The 17,918-nt window shown below is 64.2% G+C and overlaps 1 long non-coding RNA gene across 1 annotated transcript; it reads left to right on the forward strand.

Moving 5' to 3' along the window:
• The first annotated feature begins 733 nt into the window (after nt 1–733).
• LOC139358889 (uncharacterized) lies at nt 734–17,606 on the forward strand. Its single transcript, XR_011614391.1, has 5 exons — nt 734–855; nt 4,654–4,781; nt 8,603–8,730; nt 12,551–12,678; nt 16,500–17,606. It is a non-coding gene; the product is annotated as an uncharacterized lncRNA (long non-coding RNA).
• The last annotated feature ends 312 nt before the right edge of the window (nt 17,607–17,918 follow it).

Raw genomic sequence — 17,918 nt, forward strand, 5'->3', positions numbered from 1 at the left:
CCATACCCTTGCCCTGGCCTGGACTCTGATCCTGGTCCTTGTCCTGCCCCAGCTGTGGCCCTGGCCCTGACCTGCCTGTACCCTGTTCTATCCTGGGCTGGCCCTGCCGTTGTCTGGTCTTGCTATTGCCCTGCCCTAGCCTGCCTTGCTTGTGCCCTAGATCTGCCCCGGCCTTTGCTCTTGTCTTGGTTCTAGCACTGAGTCAGCCCTGGACCTTCCCTGACCTTGCCTCAGCACTGGCACTGCCCTGGCCTTGCCTTGGCATTTGCCCTACTCTCTCTAATGCCTGGCTCTGGTCCTGCCTTGCTCTGCGCTTGTTCTGTCCTGGCACAGCCCTGGACCTGGTCCTGCCCTTATGCAGGCCTGACCCTGCCACTGCTCTGGCTTTGACCTGGACCTTGGCCATACAGTGACCCTGCCTTGACCCTTTCCTGGCCCTGGCCTGGAACGTGGCCCTGCCAAGGACTCGCCCTGGCTCTGTCATGGCCCTGGCGTTTTCTTGGATTTGGATGTGTCCTGTCCCTTATTTGCCCCAGCCCTTCCCTGGTTCTGCCCTTCCACTTCTCTGGGGTAGGGGGACAGGGTCAGGACCAGGCCAGGGCAGGGTCAGGACCAGGGTAGGGCTTTGGTAAGGCCTGAAGATGGGAAGGGCCAGGGCAGCGGCAGGGCCAGGGAAGGGTGTTAAGTTGAGGCTCTTAATGCTACCACCCCTCGCATCTTCCTCTAGGCTTTTGTGGCTTTGCCCGCCCAGCTGCTCTGTGCCAGGAGGAGGAGGAGACGCCTGGAGCCTGAGACACCACGGCTTGCCTCGCTGAGGGTGGGTGGCAGTGACGGAGACTGCAGCGTGCTGGAACGGTAGGAGAGTGACCACGCTAGGAGGTCAGGCGGCTGCAGCCAGGGTTGGGGGTGAGGCTTACAGCGATGGCCGGGCTGCGGCAGTGGCCAGGTGGTAGAAGCCTTGTAGGGTGGGCTGTTGCATTGGCAATGGGCCTGGCTTTGCCCTGCCACTGCCGTGGACCTGGCCCTGTACTGCCCTGCCTTGCCCTGGCCCTGCCCTACTGTTACCTGGACTGTCTCGGCCCTGCCCTGCTCCGATCCCATCCTGGTTTTGCCTTTGCACTGGCCTTTCCCTGAACCTGTGCTGGCCCGGCCTTGGCTCTGGCCCTGCCTCTTGTCCTGACCCTGGTCCTGTCATGGCACTGGCCCTGCTAGTGGTCATGGTCCTGCTCCTGTTCTGGCCTTGACCTGGCCTTGGACGTGTCCTGGCCCAGATTTGTTCTGGCCCTGCCTTGGCCCATCCCTGCCCTGGCCCCACCGTGGCCCTGCGTGTTGTGCCCTCTCCTGGCACTGACTTTGCCCTGTCATGGCACAGTGGTGCCATTGACCTGCCTTGCACTGCCCTGGTTGTGCCCTGGCCCTGCCTGGCACTGGCCTCTCCCTGGATCTGCTCTGACCCTGCCTTGGCCTTTGCCCTGTCCTCACTATGGCCTGGCCCTGGCCTTGTTCTGGCTTAGCCCGGGCCCTGGCCCTACCCCTGGTCCTACCGTATCCCTGGCCTTGCCCTTATCCAGACCCTGCCCCTGCCTCTGCCCTGGCCCTGGCCTGGAACCTGGTCCTGTCAAGGACTTGCCCCGACTCTGCCATGGCCCTGGCCCTGCTCTGCCTTGGTCCTGGCCCTGACCCAGACCCTTTCCTGGCTGTGCCCTGGCCATGGCCTTTCCTTGGCCCTGAGTTGGCAGTGGTCTGCCCCTGGTCTTCCCACCACCTTACCCTGCCATGCACTGGATGTGTCATCAGCCTGCCCTGGCCCTACCTTGTCCCTCACCCTAGTCTTCGCTAGGCCCTGCTCTGGACCTGGCCCTAGTCCAGACCTGGCCCTGACCCTGGCCCTGGCCTTTGTCCTTCATAGCCCTGGGCCTGAAATGGACTTGGAGGTGTCCTGGCCCTGGAGTGACCTGGCTCTGCCTTAGCCTGTCCTTGCCCTGCCCCTACCATCAGCTTGCCCTGTTCTGCCCTGTCCTAGTACTGACCCGGCTGTGTCATTGCCCTGCCCTACCCTGCCTGGGCTGTGCCCTGGCTCGATTCTGGCCCTGGCCCCGCCCTGTGCATGCCATGACACTACCTCAGCCTTGGCACTAGCCTGGTCCTTTCCTGGCATGAGCCCTGCTCTTTCTATGGACCGCCTTTTGTCGTGTCCTGCGCTGGCCATTCCATGCCCTGCCCTGCCCTGACTCAGCCCTGGCCTTGGCATTGGCCTTGGTCCTGCCATATTTCTTGCCCTGTCCCTATCCTGGCCTTGGCCCTGACCCTTACCTTGCTCTGGCCCTGCCCTTGCCCTTACGCAGCCCCTGGCCCTGTCATGGACCTGCCCTGGACCTGTCCTGGCCCTGGCCCTGCCCTGCTTCAGACCTTGCCCTGGTTCTCCCCTGGCCCTGACCGTGAAATGCCTGGCCCTACCCTGGCCTTGCACTGCCCTGGCCCTTGCCCTGACTCTGGTCCTGTCACTGGAAAAGCCCCAGCCCTGTTGCTCGTCTTCCCATGGCCCAGACCCTGCCTTGGCCCTGCCCTGACACTGTCCTGGACGCTGGCTGTGCCAAGAACCTGCACTGTTGTTGCCCTTGTTTTGCTCCTGTCCCGAACCTGGTCCTGCCCAGGCCATGGCCATGGCCCTGTCCCTGCCCTGGCTGTTCCCTGGCCCTGCTCAGGTCTTGGCACTGTCCCGGCCCTGCCCTGCCTTGGCCCTATGCTTTCCTGGCCCTGCCTTGCCTGCCCTGGTCCTGCCTTGGCCGTACTCTAGCTTTGACCCTGCGCTGGCCCTACCTTGGCCTTCACCCTAGCCTTGCCTGGGCACTGTGCTGGACCTGGCCATAGCACAGACCTGGTTGTGGCCCTGGCCCTGCCATGGCACTGTCCCAGACCCTAGCCCTGCCAGGTACCTGTCCTGGCCCTGCTCTGGGCCTGGCTTTGTCCTTGGTTCTTAGATGACCCTGGCCCTGCCCCTGCCCTTGCCCTGGCACTGGCCTTGGACATGTCCGTGGTCCTAACCCCGGCCCTGCCCTGGAGCTGTCACTGTCTTGGCCCTGCCTTGGCCCTGGCCCTGGCCCTGCCACAGCCATAGACCTGCCCTGGTTGGTCATGCCCTGCCTTTACCCAGTGCTACCCTGGGCCTGCTCCACCCTGCCCTGGCTCTGCCCTGCCTTTGGCCCCGCCCTGACCCCGCCTTGGCCCTCACACTGGCCCTAGTGCAAACCTGGTCCTTGCTCTGGCCTTGGCCCGGCATTGACCACTGCTCCTGACCCTGGTCGTGCCATGGCCCTGGCCCTGCCAATGATCCTGACAGTCCTGGCCCTGGCCCTGTCTTGGCCCTGTCCTGGCCCTGGCCCTGGCCTGACCCTGGCCCTGAAGTGGATTTGAAGGTATCCTGTCCCTGGTTTAATCTTGCTCTGCCTTCGCCCGTCCCTCTCCTGGCCCTACCATGGCCCTGCCCCTTCCCTGGCTCTGCCCTGGTCTTGTGCTTACCCTGAGCGAGAACTTGACCCTGCCCCAGCCTTGTCCCAGACCTGGCCATGGACCTGCCCCTGCCCTGGGCCGGCGCTGGCACTGGCATGGACCCTGGACCTGGCTCTTGGCTACTTAAGGCCATACCCTGGCCCAGTCCTCCTCCTGACCCTGTCCTGGCCCTAATTTGCCCTGGCCCTACCCTGGCATGCTATTCTGGCCCCACACACCCCTGACCCTGTCTCTGTCCTGGCTCTAGCTAAGTTGGCCATGGCCGTGTTCCTGACATTGCCCTTTCCTGGTCCTGGCCCTGGCCCTGGCCCTGCCCCGGCCCTGCCCCGGCCCTGGTCTGAACCCCGGTCCTGCAATGGACCTGCCTTGGCCCTGCCTATACCCTGCCTCTGGCTGTACCTCTGCCCTGGCCATACCCTTGCCCTGGCCTGGACTCTGATCCTGGTCCTTGTCCTGCCCCAGCTGTGGCCCTGGCCCTGACCTGCCTGTACCCTGTTCTATCCTGGGCTGGCCCTGCCGTTGCCTGGTCTTGCTATTGCCCTGCCCTAGTCTGCCTTGCTTGTGCCCTAGATCTGCCCCGGCCTTTGCTCTTGTCTTGGTTCTAGCACTGACTCAGCCGTGGACCTTCCCTGACCTTGCCTCAGCCCTGGCACTGCCCTGGCCTTGCCTTGGCATTTGCCCTACTCTCTCTAATGCCTGGCTCTGGTCCTGCCTGGCACTGCTCTTGTTCTGTCGTGGCACAGCCCTGGCCCTGGCCCTGGTCCTGCCCTTATGCAGGCCTGCCCCTGCCACTGCTCTGGCTTTGACCTGGACCTTGGCCATACAGTGACCCTGCCTTGACCCTTTCCTGGCCCTGGCCTGGAACGTGGCCTTGCCAAGGACTCGCCCTGGCTCTGTCATGGCCCTGGCGTTTTCTTGGATTTGGATGTGCCCTGTCCCTTATTTGCCCCGGCCCTTCCCTGGTTCTGCCCTTGCACTTCTCTGGGGTAGGGGGACAGGGTCAGGACCAGGCCAGGGCAGGGTCAGGACCAGGGTAGGGCCTTGGTAAGGCCTGAAGATGGGAAGGGCCAGGGCAGCGGCAGGGCCAGGGAAGGGTGTTAAGTTGAGGCTCTTAATGCTACCTCCCCTCGCATCTTCCTCTAGGCTTTTGTGGCTTTGCCCGACCAGCTGCTCTGTGCCAGGAGGAGGAGGAGACACCTGGAGCCTGAGACACCACGGCTTGCCTCGCTGAGGGTGGGTGGCAGTGACGGAGACTGCAGCGTGCTGGAACGGTAGGAGAGTGACCACGCTAGGAGGTCAGGCAGCTGCAGCCAGGGTTGGGGGTGAGGCTTACAGCGATGGCCGGGCTGCGGCAGTGGCCAGGTGGTAGAAGCCTTGTAGGGTGGGCTGTTGCATTGGCAATGAGCCTGGCTTTGCCCTGCCACTGCCGTGGACCTGGCCCTGTACTGCCCTGCCTTGCCCTGGCCCTGCCCTCCCCTCCTGTTACCTGGACTGTCTCGGCCCTGCCCTTCTCCGATCCCATCCTGGTTTTGCCTTTGCACTGGCCTTTCCCTGAACCTGTGCTGGCCCGGCCTTGGCTCTGGCCCTGCCTCTTGTCCTGACCCTGGTCCTGTCATGGCACTGGCCCTGCTAGTGGTCATGGTCCTGCTCCTGTTCTGGCCTTGACCTGGCCTTGGACGTGTCCTGGCCCAGATTTGTTCTGGCCCTGCCTTGGCCCATCCCTGCCCTGGCCCCACCGTGGCCCTGCCTGTTGTGCCCTCTCCTGGCACTGACTTTGCCCTGTCATGGCTCAGTGGTGCCATTGACCTGCCTTACACTGCCCTGGTTGTGCCCTGGCCCTGCCTGGCACTGGCCTCTCCCTGGACCTGCTCTGACCCTGCCTTGGCCTTTGCCCTGTCCTCACTATGGCCTGGCCCTGGCCTTGTTCTGGCTTAGCCCGGGCCCTGGCCCTAGCCCTGGTCCTACCGTATCCCTGGCCTTGCCCTTATCCAGACCCTGCCCCTGCCTCTGCCCTGGCCCTGGCCTGGAACCTGGTCCTGTCGAGGACTTGGCCCGACTCTGCCATGGCCCTGGCCCTGCTCTGCCTTGGTCCTGGCCCTGTTCCAGACCCTTTCCTGGCTGTGCCCTGGCCATGGCCTTTCCCTGGCCCTGAGTTGGCAGTGGTCTGCCCCTGGTCTTGCCACCACCCTACCCTGCCATGCACTGGATGTGTCATCAGCCTGCCCTGGCCCTACCTTGTCCCTCACCCTAGTCTTCGCTAGGCCCTGCTCTGGACCTGGCCCTAACCCAGACCTGGCCCTGACCCTGGCCCTGGCCTTTGTCCTTCATAGCCCTGGGCCTGAAGTTGACTTGGAGGTGTCCTGGCCCTGGAGTGACCTGGCTCTGCCTTGGCCTGTCCTTGTCCTGCCCCTACCATCACCTTGCCCTGTTCTGCCCTGTCCTAGTACTGACCCGGCTGTGGCATTGCCCTGCCCTACCCTGCCTTGGCTGTGCCCTGGCTCGATTCCGGCCCTGGCCCCGCCCTGTGCATGCCATGACACTACCTCAGACTTGGCACTAGCCTGGTCCTTTCCTGGCATGAGCCCTGCTCTTTCTATGGACCGCCTTTTGTCGTGTCCTGCGCTGGCCATTCCATGCCCTGCCCTGCCCTGACTCAGCCCTGGCCTTGGCATTGGCCTTGGTCCTGCCATATTTCTTGCCCTGTCCCTATCCTGGCCTTGGCCCTGACCCTTACCTTGCTCTGGCCCTGCCCTTGCCCTTACGCAGCCCCTGGCCTTGTCGTGGACCTGCCCTGGACCTGTCCTGGCCCTGGCCCTGCCCTGCTTCAGACTTTGCCCTGGTTCACCCCCGGCCTTGACCGTGAAATGCCTGGCCCTACCCTGGCCTTGCACTGCCCTGGCCCTTGCCCTGACTCTGGTCCTGTCACTGGAGAAGCCCCCGCCCTGTTGCTCTTCTTCCCATGGCCCAGACCCTGCCTTGGCCCTGCCCTGACACTGTCCTGGACCCTGGCTGTGCCAAGAACCTGCACTGTTGTTGCCCTTGTTTTGCTCCTGTCCCGAACCTGGTCCTGCCCAGGCCATGGCCATGGCCCTGTCCCTGCCCTGGCTGTTCCCTGGCCCTGCTCAGGTCTTGGCACTGTCCTGGCCCTGCCCTGCCTTGGCCCTATGCTTTCCTGGCCCTGCCTTGCCTGCCCTGGTCCTGCCTTGGCCGTACTCTAGCTTTGACCCTGCGCTGGCCCTACCTTGGCCTTCACCCTAGCCTTGCCTGGGCGCTGTGCTGGACCTGGCCATAGCACAGACCTGGTTGTGGCCCTGGCCCTGCCATGGCCCTGTCCCAGACCCTAGCCCTGCCAGGTACCTGTTCTGGCCCTGCTCTGGGCCTGGCTTTGTCCTTGGTTCTTAGATGACCCTGGCCCTGCCCCTGCCTGTGCCCTTGCCCTGGCACTGGCCTTGGACATGTCCGTGGTCCTAACCCCGGCCCTGCCCTGGAGCTGTCACTGTCTTGGCCCTGCCTTGGCCCTGGCCCTGCACCTGGCCCTGGCCCTGGCCCTGCCACAGCCATAGACCTGCCCTGGTTGGTCATGCCCTGCCTTTACCCAGTGCTACCCTGGGCCTGCTCCACCCTGCCCTGGCTCTGCCCTGCTTTTGGTCCTGCCCTGACCCCGCCTTGGCCCTCACACTGGCCCTAGTGCAAACCTGGTCCTTGCTCTGGCCTTGGCCCGGCATTGACCACTGCTCCTGACCCTGGTCGTGCCATGGCCCTGGCCCTGCCAATGATCCTGACAGTCCTGGCCCTGGCCATGTCTTGGCCCTGTCCTGGCCCTGGCCTGACCCTGGCCCTGAAGTGGATTTGAAGGTATCCTGTCCCTGGTTTAATCTTGCTCTGCCTTCGCGCGTCCCTCTCCTGGCCCTACCATGGCCCTGCCCCTTCCCTGGCTCTGCCCTGGTCTTGTGCTTACCCTGAGCGAGAACTTGACCCTGCCCCAGCCTTGTCCCAGACCTGGCCATGGCCCTGCCCCTGCCCTGGGCCGGCGCTGACACTGGCATGGACCCTGGACCTGGCTCTTGGCTACTTAAGGCCATACCCTGGCCCAGTCCTCCTCCTGACCCTGTCCTGGCCCTAATTTGCCCTGGCCCTACCCTGGCATGCTATTCTGGCCCCACACACCCCTGACCCTGTCTCTGTCCTGGCTCTAGCTAAGTTGGCCATGGCCGTGTTCCTGACATTGCCCTTTCCTGGTCCTGGCCCTGGCCCTGGCCCTGCCCCGGCCCTGCCCCGGCCCTGGTCTGAACCCCGGCCCTGCAATGGACCTGCCTTGGCCCTGCCTATACCCTGCCTCTGGCTGTACCTCTGCCCTGGCCGTACCCTTGCCCTGGCCTGGACTCTGCTCCTGGTCCTTGTCCTGCCCCAGCTGTGACCCTGGCCCTGACCTGCCTATACCCTGTTCTGTCCTGGGCTGGCCCTGCCGTTGCCTGGTCTTGCTATTGCCCTGCCCTAGTCTGCCTTGCTTGTGCCCTAGATCTGCCCCGGCCTTTGCTCTTGTCTTGGTTCTAGCACTGACTCAGCCGTGGACCTTCCCTGACCTTGCCTCAGCCCTGGCACTGCCCTGGCCTTGCCTTGGCATTTGCCCTACTCTCTCTAATGCCTGGCTCTGGTCCTGCCTGGCACTGCTCTTGTTCTGTCGTGGCACAGCCCTGGCCCTGGCCCTGGTCCTGCCCTTATGCAGGCCTGCCCCTGCCACTGCTCTGGCTTTGACCTGGACCTTGGCCATACAGTGACCCTGCCTTGACCCTTTCCTGGCCCTGGCCTGGAACGTGGCCTTGCCAAGGACTCGCCCTGGCTCTGTCATGGCCCTGGCGTTTTCTTGGATTTGGATGTGCCCTGTCCCTTATTTGCCCCGGCCCTTCCCTGGTTCTGCCCTTGCACTTCTCTGGGGTAGGGGGACAGGGTCAGGACCAGGCCAGGGCAGGGTCAGGACCAGGGTAGGGCCTTGGTAAGGCCTGAAGATGGGAAGGGCCAGGGCAGCGGCAGGGCCAGGGAAGGGTGTTAAGTTGAGGCTCTTAATGCTACCTCCCCTCGCATCTTCCTCTAGGCTTTTGTGGCTTTGCCCGACCAGCTGCTCTGTGCCAGGAGGAGGAGGAGACACCTGGAGCCTGTGACACCACGGCTTGCCTCGCTGAGGGTGGGTGGCAGTGACGGAGACTGCAGCGTGCTGGAACGGTAGGAGAGTGACCACGCTAGGAGGTCAGGCGGCTGCAGCCAGGGTTGGGGGTGAGGCTTACAGCGATGGCCGGGCTGCGGCAGTGGCCAGGTGGTAGAAGCCTTGTAGGGTGGGCTGTTGCATTGGCAATGGGCCTGGCTTTGCCCTGCCACTGCCGTGGACCTGGCCCTGTACTGCCCTGCCTTGCCCTGGCCCTGCCCTCCCCTCCTGTTACCTGGACTGTCTCGGCCCTGCCCTTCTCCGATCCCATCCTGGTTTTGCCTTTGCACTGGCCTTTCCCTGAACCTGTGCTGGCCCGGCCTTGGCTCTGGCCCTGCCTCTTGTCCTGACCCTGGTCCTGTCATGGCACTGGCCCTGCTAGTGGTCATGGTCCTGCTCCTGTTCTGGCCTTGACCTGGCCTTGGACGTGTCCTGGCCCAGATTTGTTCTGGCCCTGCCTTGGCCCATCCCTGCCCTGGCCCCACCGTGGCCCTGCCTGTTGTGCCCTCTCCTGGCACTGACTTTGCCCTGTCATGGCTCAGTGGTGCCATTGACCTGCCTTACACTGCCCTGGTTGTGCCCTGGCCCTGCCTGGCACTGGCCTCTCCCTGGACCTGCTCTGACCCTGCTTGGCCTTTGCCCTGTCCTCACTATGGCCTGGCCCTGGCCTTGTTCTGGCTTAGCCCGGGCCCTGGCCCTAGCCCTGGTCCTACCGTATCCCTGGCCTTGCCCTTATCCAGACCCTGCCCCTGCCTCTGCCCTGGCCCTGGCCTGGAACCTGGTCCTGTCGAGGACTTGGCCCAACTCTGCCATGGCCCTGGCCCTGCTCTGCCTTGGTCCTGGCCCTGTTCCAGACCCTTTCCTGGCTGTGCCCTGGCCATGGCCTTTCCCTGGCCCTGAGTTGGCAGTGGTCTGCCCCTGGTCTTGCCACCACCCTACCCTGCCATGCACTGGATGTGTCATCAGCCTGCCCTGGCCCTACCTTGTCCCTCACCCTAGTCTTCGCTAGGCCCTGCTCTGGACCTGGCCCTAACCCAGACCTGGCCCTGACCCTGGCCCTGGCCTTTGTCCTTCATAGCCCTGGGTCTGAAGTTGACTTGGAGGTGTCCTGGCCCTGGAGTGACCTGGCTCTGCCTTGGCCTGTCCTTGTCCTGCCCCTACCATCACCTTGCCCTGTTCTGCCCTGTCCTAGTACTGACCCGGCTGTGGCATTGCCCTGCCCTACCCTGCCTTGGCTGTGCCCTGGCTCGATTCCGGCCCTGGCCCCGCCCTGTGCATGCCATGACACTACCTCAGACTTGGGACTAGCCTGGTCCTTTCCTGGCATGAGCCCTGCTCTTTCTATGGACCACCTTTTGTCGTGTCCTGCGCTGGCCATTCCATGCCCTGCCCTGCCCTGACTCAGCCCTGGCCTTGGCATTGGCCTTGGTCCTGCCATATTTCTTGCCCTGTCCCTATCCTGGCCTTGGCCCTGACCCTTACCTTGCGCTGGCCCTGCCCTTGCCCTTACGCAGCCCCTGGCCCTGTCGTGGACCTGCCCTGGACCTGTCCTGGCCCTGGCCCTGCCCTGCTTCAGACTTTGCCCTGGTTCACCCCCGGCCTTGACCGTGAAATGCCTGGCCCTACCCTGGCCTTGCACTGCCCTGGCCCTTGCCCTGACTCTGGTCCTGTCACTGGAGAAGCCCCCGCCCTGTTGCTCTTCTTCCCATGGCCCAGACCCTGCCTTGGCCCTGCCCTGACACTGTCCTGGACCCTGGCTGTGCCAAGAACCTGCACTGTTGTTGCCCTTGTTTTGCTCCTGTCCCGAACCTGGTCCTGCCCAGGCCATGGCCATGGCCCTGTCCCTGCCCTGGCTGTTCCCTGGCCCTGCTCAGGTCTTGGCACTGTCCTGGCCCTGCCCTGCCTTGGCCCTATGCTTTCCTGGCCCTGCCTTGCCTGCCCTGGTCCTGCCTTGGCCGTACTCTAGCTTTGACCCTGCGCTGGCCCTACCTTGGCCTTCACCCTAGCCTTGCCTGGGCGCTGTGCTGGACCTGGCCATAGCACAGACCTGGTTGTGGCCCTGGCCCTGCCATGGCCCTGTCCCAGACCCTAGCCCTGCCAGGTACCTGTTCTGGCCCTGCTCTGGGCCTGGCTTTGTCCTTGGTTCTTAGATGACCCTGGCCCTGCCCCTGCCTGTGCCCTTGCCCTGGCACTGGCCTTGGACATGTCCGTGGTCCTAACCCCGGCCCTGCCCTGGAGCTGTCACTGTCTTGGCCCTGCCTTGGCCCTGGCCCTGCACCTGGCCCTGGCCCTGGCCCTGCCACAGCCATAGACCTGCCCTGGTTGGTCATGCCCTGCCTTTACCCAGTGCTACCCTGGGCCTGCTCCACCCTGCCCTGGCTCTGCCCTGCTTTTGGTCCTGCCCTGACCCCGCCTTGGCCCTCACACTGGCCCTAGTGCAAACCTGGTCCTTGCTCTGGCCTTGGCCCGGCATTGACCACTGCTCCTGACCCTGGTCGTGCCATGGCCCTGGCCCTGCCAATGATCCTGACAGTCCTGGCCCTGGCCATGTCTTGGCCCTGTCCTGGCCCTGGCCTGACCCTGGCCCTGAAGTGGATTTGAAGGTATCCTGTCCCTGGTTTAATCTTGCTCTGCCTTCGCGCGTCCCTCTCCTGGCCCTACCATGGCCCTGCCCCTTCCCTGGCTCTGCCCTGGTCTTGTGCTTACCCTGAGCGAGAACTTGACCCTGCCCCAGCCTTGTCCCAGACCTGGCCATGGCCCTGCCCCTGCCCTGGGCCGGCGCTGACACTGGCATGGACCCTGGACCTGGCTCTTGGCTACTTAAGGCCATACCCTGGCCCAGTCCTCCTCCTGACCCTGTCCTGGCCCTAATTTGCCCTGGCCCTACCCTGGCATGCTATTCTGGCCCCACACACCCCTGACCCTGTCTCTGTCCTGGCTCTAGCTAAGTTGGCCATGGCCGTGTTCCTGACATTGCCCTTTCCTGGTCCTGGCCCTGGCCCTGGCCCTGCCCCGGCCCTGCCCCGGCCCTGGTCTGAACCCCGGCCCTGCAATGGACCTGCCTTGGCCCTGCCTATACCCTGCCTCTGGCTGTACCTCTGCCCTGGCCGTACCCTTGCCCTGGCCTGGACTCTGATCCTGGTCCTTGTCCTGCCCCAGCTGTGACCCTGGCCCTGACCTGCCTATACCCTGTTCTGTCCTGGGCTGGCCCTGCCGTTGCCTGGTCTTGCTATTGCCCTGCCCTAGTCTGCCTTGCTTGTGCCCTAGATCTGCCCCGGCCTTTGCTCTTGTCTTGGTTCTAGCACTGACTCAGCCGTGGACCTTCCCTGACCTTGCCTCAGCCCTGGCACTGCCCTGGCCTTGCCTTGGCATTTGCCCTACTCTCTCTAATGCCTGGCTCTGGTCCTGCCTGGCACTGCTCTTGTTCTGTCGTGGCACAGCCCTGGCCCTGGCCCTGGTCCTGCCCTTATGCAGGCCTGCCCCTGCCACTGCTCTGGCTTTGACCTGGACCTTGGCCATACAGTGACCCTGCCTTGACCCTTTCCTGGCCCTGGCCTGGAACGTGGCCTTGCCAAGGACTCGCCCTGGCTCTGTCATGGCCCTGGCGTTTTCTTGGATTTGGATGTGCCCTGTCCCTTATTTGCCCCGGCCCTTCCCTGGTTCTGCCCTTGCACTTCTCTGGGGTAGGGGGACAGGGTCAGGACCAGGCCAGGGCAGGATCAGGACCAGGGTAGGGCCTTGGTAAGGCCTGAAGATGGGAAGGGCCAGGGCAGCGGCAGGGCCAGGGAAGGGTGTTAAGTTGAGGCTCTTAATGCTACCTCCCCTCGCATCTTCCTCTAGGCTTTTGTGGCTTTGCCCGACCAGCTGCTCTGTGCCAGGAGGAGGAGGAGACACCTGGAGCCTGTGACACCACGGCTTGCCTCGCTGAGGGTGGGTGGCAGTGACGGAGACTGCAGCGTGCTGGAACGGTAGGAGAGTGACCACGCTAGGAGGTCAGGCGGCTGCAGCCAGGGTTGGGGGTGAGGCTTACAGCGATGGCCGGGCTGCGGCAGTGGCCAGGTGGTAGAAGCCTTGTAGGGTGGGCTGTTGCATTGGCAATGGGCCTGGCTTTGCCCTGCCACTGCCGTGGACCTGGCCCTGTACTGCCCTGCCTTGCCCTGGCCCTGCCCTCCCCTCCTGTTACCTGGACTGTCTCGGCCCTGCCCTTCTCCGATCCCATCCTGGTTTTGCCTTTGCACTGGCCTTTCCCTGAACCTGTGCTGGCCCGGCCTTGGCTCTGGCCCTGCCTCTTGTCCTGACCCTGGTCCTGTCATGGCACTGGCCCTGCTAGTGGTCATGGTCCTGCTCCTGTTCTGGCCTTGACCTGGCCTTGGACGTGTCCTGGCCCAGATTTGTTCTGGCCCTGCCTTGGCCCATCCCTGCCCTGGCCCCACCGTGGCCCTGCCTGTTGTGCCCTCTCCTGGCACTGACTTTGCCCTGTCATGGCTCAGTGGTGCCATTGACCTGCCTTACACTGCCCTGGTTGTGCCCTGGCCCTGCCTGGCACTGGCCTCTCCCTGGACCTGCTCTGACCCTGCCTTGGCCTTTGCCCTGTCCTCACTATGGCCTGGCCCTGGCCTTGTTCTGGCTTAGCCCGGGCCCTGGCCCTAGCCCTGGTCCTACCGTATCCCTGGCCTTGCCCTTATCCAGACCCTGCCCCTGCCTCTGCCCTGGCCCTGGCCTGGAACCTGGTCCTGTCGAGGACTTGGCCCGACTCTGCCATGGCCCTGGCCCTGCTCTGCCTTGGTCCTGGCCCTGTTCCAGACCCTTTCCTGGCTGTGCCCTGGCCATGGCCTTTCCCTGGCCCTGAGTTGGCAGTGGTCTGCCCCTGGTCTTGCCACCACCCTACCCTGCCATGCACTGGATGTGTCATCAGCCTGCCCTGGCCCTACCTTGTCCCTCACCCTAGTCTTCGCTAGGCCCTGCTCTGGACCTGGCCCTAACCCAGACCTGGCCCTGACCCTGGCCCTGGCCTTTGTCCTTCATAGCCCTGGGTCTGAAGTTGACTTGGAGGTGTCCTGGCCCTGGAGTGACCTGGCTCTGCCTTGGCCTGTCCTTGTCCTGCCCCTACCATCACCTTGCCCTGTTCTGCCCTGTCCTAGTACTGACCCGGCTGTGGCATTGCCCTGCCCTACCCTGCCTTGGCTGTGCCCTGGCTCGATTCCGGCCCTGGCCCCGCCCTGTGCATGCCATGACACTACCTCAGACTTGGGACTAGCCTGGTCCTTTCCTGGCATGAGCCCTGCTCTTTCTATGGACCACCTTTTGTCGTGTCCTGCGCTGGCCATTCCATGCCCTGCCCTGCCCTGACTCAGCCCTGGCCTTGGCATTGGCCTTGGTCCTGCCATATTTCTTGCCCTGTCCCTATCCTGGCCTTGGCCCTGACCCTTACCTTGCGCTGGCCCTGCCCTTGCCCTTACGCAGCCCCTGGCCCTGTCGTGGACCTGCCCTGGACCTGTCCTGGCCCTGGCCCTGCCCTGCTTCAGACTTTGCCCTGGTTCACCCCCGGCCTTGACCGTGAAATGCCTGGCCCTACCCTGGCCTTGCACTGCCCTGGCCCTTGCCCTGACTCTGGTCCTGTCACTGGAGAAGCCCCCGCCCTGTTGCTCTTCTTCCCATGGCCCAGACCCTGCCTTGGCCCTGCCCTGACACTGTCCTGGACCCTGGCTGTGCCAAGAACCTGCACTGTTGTTGCCCTTGTTTTGCTCCTGTCCCGAACCTGGTCCTGCCCAGGCCATGGCCATGGCCCTGTCCCTGCCCTGGCTGTTCCCTGGCCCTGCTCAGGTCTTGGCACTGTCCTGGCCCTGCCCTGCCTTGGCCCTATGCTTTCCTGGCCCTGCCTTGCCTGCCCTGGTCCTGCCTTGGCCGTACTCTAGCTTTGACCCTGCGCTGGCCCTACCTTGGCCTTCACCCTAGCCTTGCCTGGGCGCTGTGCTGGACCTGGCCATAGCACAGACCTGGTTGTGGCCCTGGCCCTGCCATGGCCCTGTCCCAGACCCTAGCCCTGCCAGGTACCTGTTCTGGCCCTGCTCTGGGCCTGGCTTTGTCCTTGGTTCTTAGATGACCCTGGCCCTGCCCCTGCCTGTGCCCTTGCCCTGGCACTGGCCTTGGACATGTCCGTGGTCCTAACCCCGGCCCTGCCCTGGAGCTGTCACTGTCTTGGCCCTGCCTTGGCCCTGGCCCTGCACCTGGCCCTGGCCCTGGCCCTGCCACAGCCATAGACCTGCCCTGGTTGGTCATGCCCTGCCTTTACCCAGTGCTACCCTGGGCCTGCTCCACCCTGCCCTGGCTCTGCCCTGCTTTTGGTCCTGCCCTGACCCCGCCTTGGCCCTCACACTGGCCCTAGTGCAAACCTGGTCCTTGCTCTGGCCTTGGCCCGGCATTGACCACTGCTCCTGACCCTGGTCGTGCCATGGCCCTGGCCCTGCCAATGATCCTGACAGTCCTGGCCCTGGCCATGTCTTGGCCCTGTCCTGGCCCTGGCCTGACCCTGGCCCTGAAGTGGATTTGAAGGTATCCTGTCCCTGGTTTAATCTTGCTCTGCCTTCGCGCGTCCCTCTCCTGGCCCTACCATGGCCCTGCCCCTTCCCTGGCTCTGCCCTGGTCTTGTGCTTACCCTGAGCGAGAACTTGACCCTGCCCCAGCCTTGTCCCAGACCTGGCCATGGCCCTGCCCCTGCCCTGGGCCGGCGCTGACACTGGCATGGACCCTGGACCTGGCTCTTGGCTACTTAAGGCCATACCCTGGCCCAGTCCTCCTCCTGACCCTGTCCTGGCCCTAATTTGCCCTGGCCCTACCCTGGCATGCTATTCTGGCCCCACACACCCCTGACCCTGTCTCTGTCCTGGCTCTAGCTAAGTTGGCCATGGCCGTGTTCCTGACATTGCCCTTTCCTGGTCCTGGCCCTGGCCCTGGCCCTGCCCCGGCCCTGCCCCGGCCCTGGTCTGAACCCCGGCCCTGCAATGGACCTGCCTTGGCCCTGCCTATACCCTGCCTCTGGCTGTACCTCTGCCCTGGCCGTACCCTTGCCCTGGCCTGGACTCTGCTCCTGGTCCTTGTCCTGCCCCAGCTGTGACCCTGGCCCTGACCTGCCTATACCCTGTTCTGTCCTGGGCTGGCCCTGCCGTTGCCTGGTCTTGCTATTGCCCTGCCCTAGTCTGCCTTGCTTGTGCCCTAGATCTGCCCCGGCCTTTGCTCTTGTCTTGGTTCTAGCACTGACTCAGCCGTGGACCTTCCCTGACCTTGCCTCAGCCCTGGCACTGCCCTGGCCTTGCCTTGGCATTTGCCCTACTCTCTCTAATGCCTGGCTCTGGTCCTGCCTGGCACTGCTCTTGTTCTGTCGTGGCACAGCCCTGGCCCTGGCCCTGGTCCTGCCCTTATGCAGGCCTGCCCCTGCCACTGCTCTGGCTTTGACCTGGACCTTGGCCATACAGTGACCCTGCCTTGACCCTTTCCTGGCCCTGGCCTGGAACGTGGCCTTGCCAAGGACTCGCCCTGGCTCTGTCATGGCCCTGGCGTTTTCTTGGATTTGGATGTGCCCTGTCCCTTATTTGCCCCGGCCCTTCCCTGGTTCTGCCCTTGCACTTCTCTGGGGTAGGGGGACAGGGTCAGGACCAGGCCAGGGCAGGGTCAGGACCAGGGTAGGGCCTTGGTAAGGCCTGAAGATGGGAAGGGCCAGGGCAGCGGCAGGGCCAGGGAAGGGTGTTAAGTTGAGGCTCTTAATGCTACCTCCCCTCGCATCTTCCTCTAGGCTTTTGTGGCTTTGCCCGACCAGCTGCTCTGTGCCAGGAGGAGGAGGAGACACCTGGAGCCTGTGACACCACGGCTTGCCTCGCTGAGGGTGGGTGGCAGTGACGGAGACTGCAGCGTGCTGGAACGGTAGGAGAGTGACCACGCTAGGAGGTCAGGCGGCTGCAGCCAGGGTTGGGGGTGAGGCTTACAGCGATGGCCGGGCTGCGGCAGTGGCCAGGTGGTAGAAGCCTTGTAGGGTGGGCTGTTGCATTGGCAATGGGCCTGGCTTTGCCCTGCCACTGCCGTGGACCTGGCCCTGTACTGCCCTGCCTTGCCCTGGCCCTGCCCTCCCCTCCTGTTACCTGGACTGTCTCGGCCCTGCCCTTCTCCGATCCCATCCTGGTTTTGCCTTTGCACTGGCCTTTCCCTGAACCTGTGCTGGCCCGGCCTTGGCTCTGGCCCTGCCTCTTGTCCTGACCCTGGTCCTGTCATGGCACTGGCCCTGCTAGTGGTCATGGTCCTGCTCCTGTTCTGGCCTTGACCTGGCCTTGGACGTGTCCTGGCCCAGATTTGTTCTGGCCCTGCCTTGGCCCATCCCTGCCCTGGCCCCACCGTGGCCCTGCCTGTTGTGCCCTCTCCTGGCACTGACTTTGCCCTGTCATGGCTCAGTGGTGCCATTGACCTGCCTTACACTGCCCTGGTTGTGCCCTGGCCCTGCCTGGCACTGGCCTCTCCCTGGACCTGCTCTGACCCTGCCTTGGCCTTTGCCCTGTCCTCACTATGGCCTGGCCCTGGCCTTGTTCTGGCTTAGCCCGGGCCCTGGCCCTAGCCCTGGTCCTACCGTATCCCTGGCCTTGCCCTTATCCAGACCCTGCCCCTGCCTCTGCCCTGGCCCTGGCCTGGAACCTGGTCCTGTCGAGGACTTGGCCCGACTCTGCCATGGCCCTGGCCCTGCTCTGCCTTGGTCCTGGCCCTGACCCAGACCCTTTCCTGGCTGTGCCCTGGCCATGGCCTTTCCCTGGCCCTGAGTTGGCAGTGGTCTGCCCCTGGTCTTGCCACCACCCTACCCTGCCATGCACTGGATGTGTCATCAGCCTGCCCTGGCCCTACCTTGTCCCTCACCCTAGTCTTCGCTAGGCCCTGCTCTGGACCTGGCCCTAACCCAGACCTGGCCCTGACCCTGGCCCTGGCCTTTGTCCTTCATAGCCCTGGGCCTGAAGTTGAATTGGAGGTGTCCTGGCCCTGGAGTGACCTGGCTCTGCCTTGGCCTGTCCTTGTCCTGCCCCTACCATCACCTTGCCCTGTTCTGCCCTGTCCTAGTACTGACCCGGCTGTGGCATTGCCCTGCCCTACCCTGCCTTGGCTGTGCCCTGGCTCGATTCCGGCCCTGGCCCCGCCCTGTGCATGCCATGACACTACCTCAGACTTGGCACTAGCC

This window comes from Macaca nemestrina, chromosome 15, assembly GCF_043159975.1.
Source record: "Macaca nemestrina isolate mMacNem1 chromosome 15, mMacNem.hap1, whole genome shotgun sequence".
Lineage (NCBI taxonomy): Eukaryota > Metazoa > Chordata > Mammalia > Primates > Cercopithecidae > Macaca > Macaca nemestrina.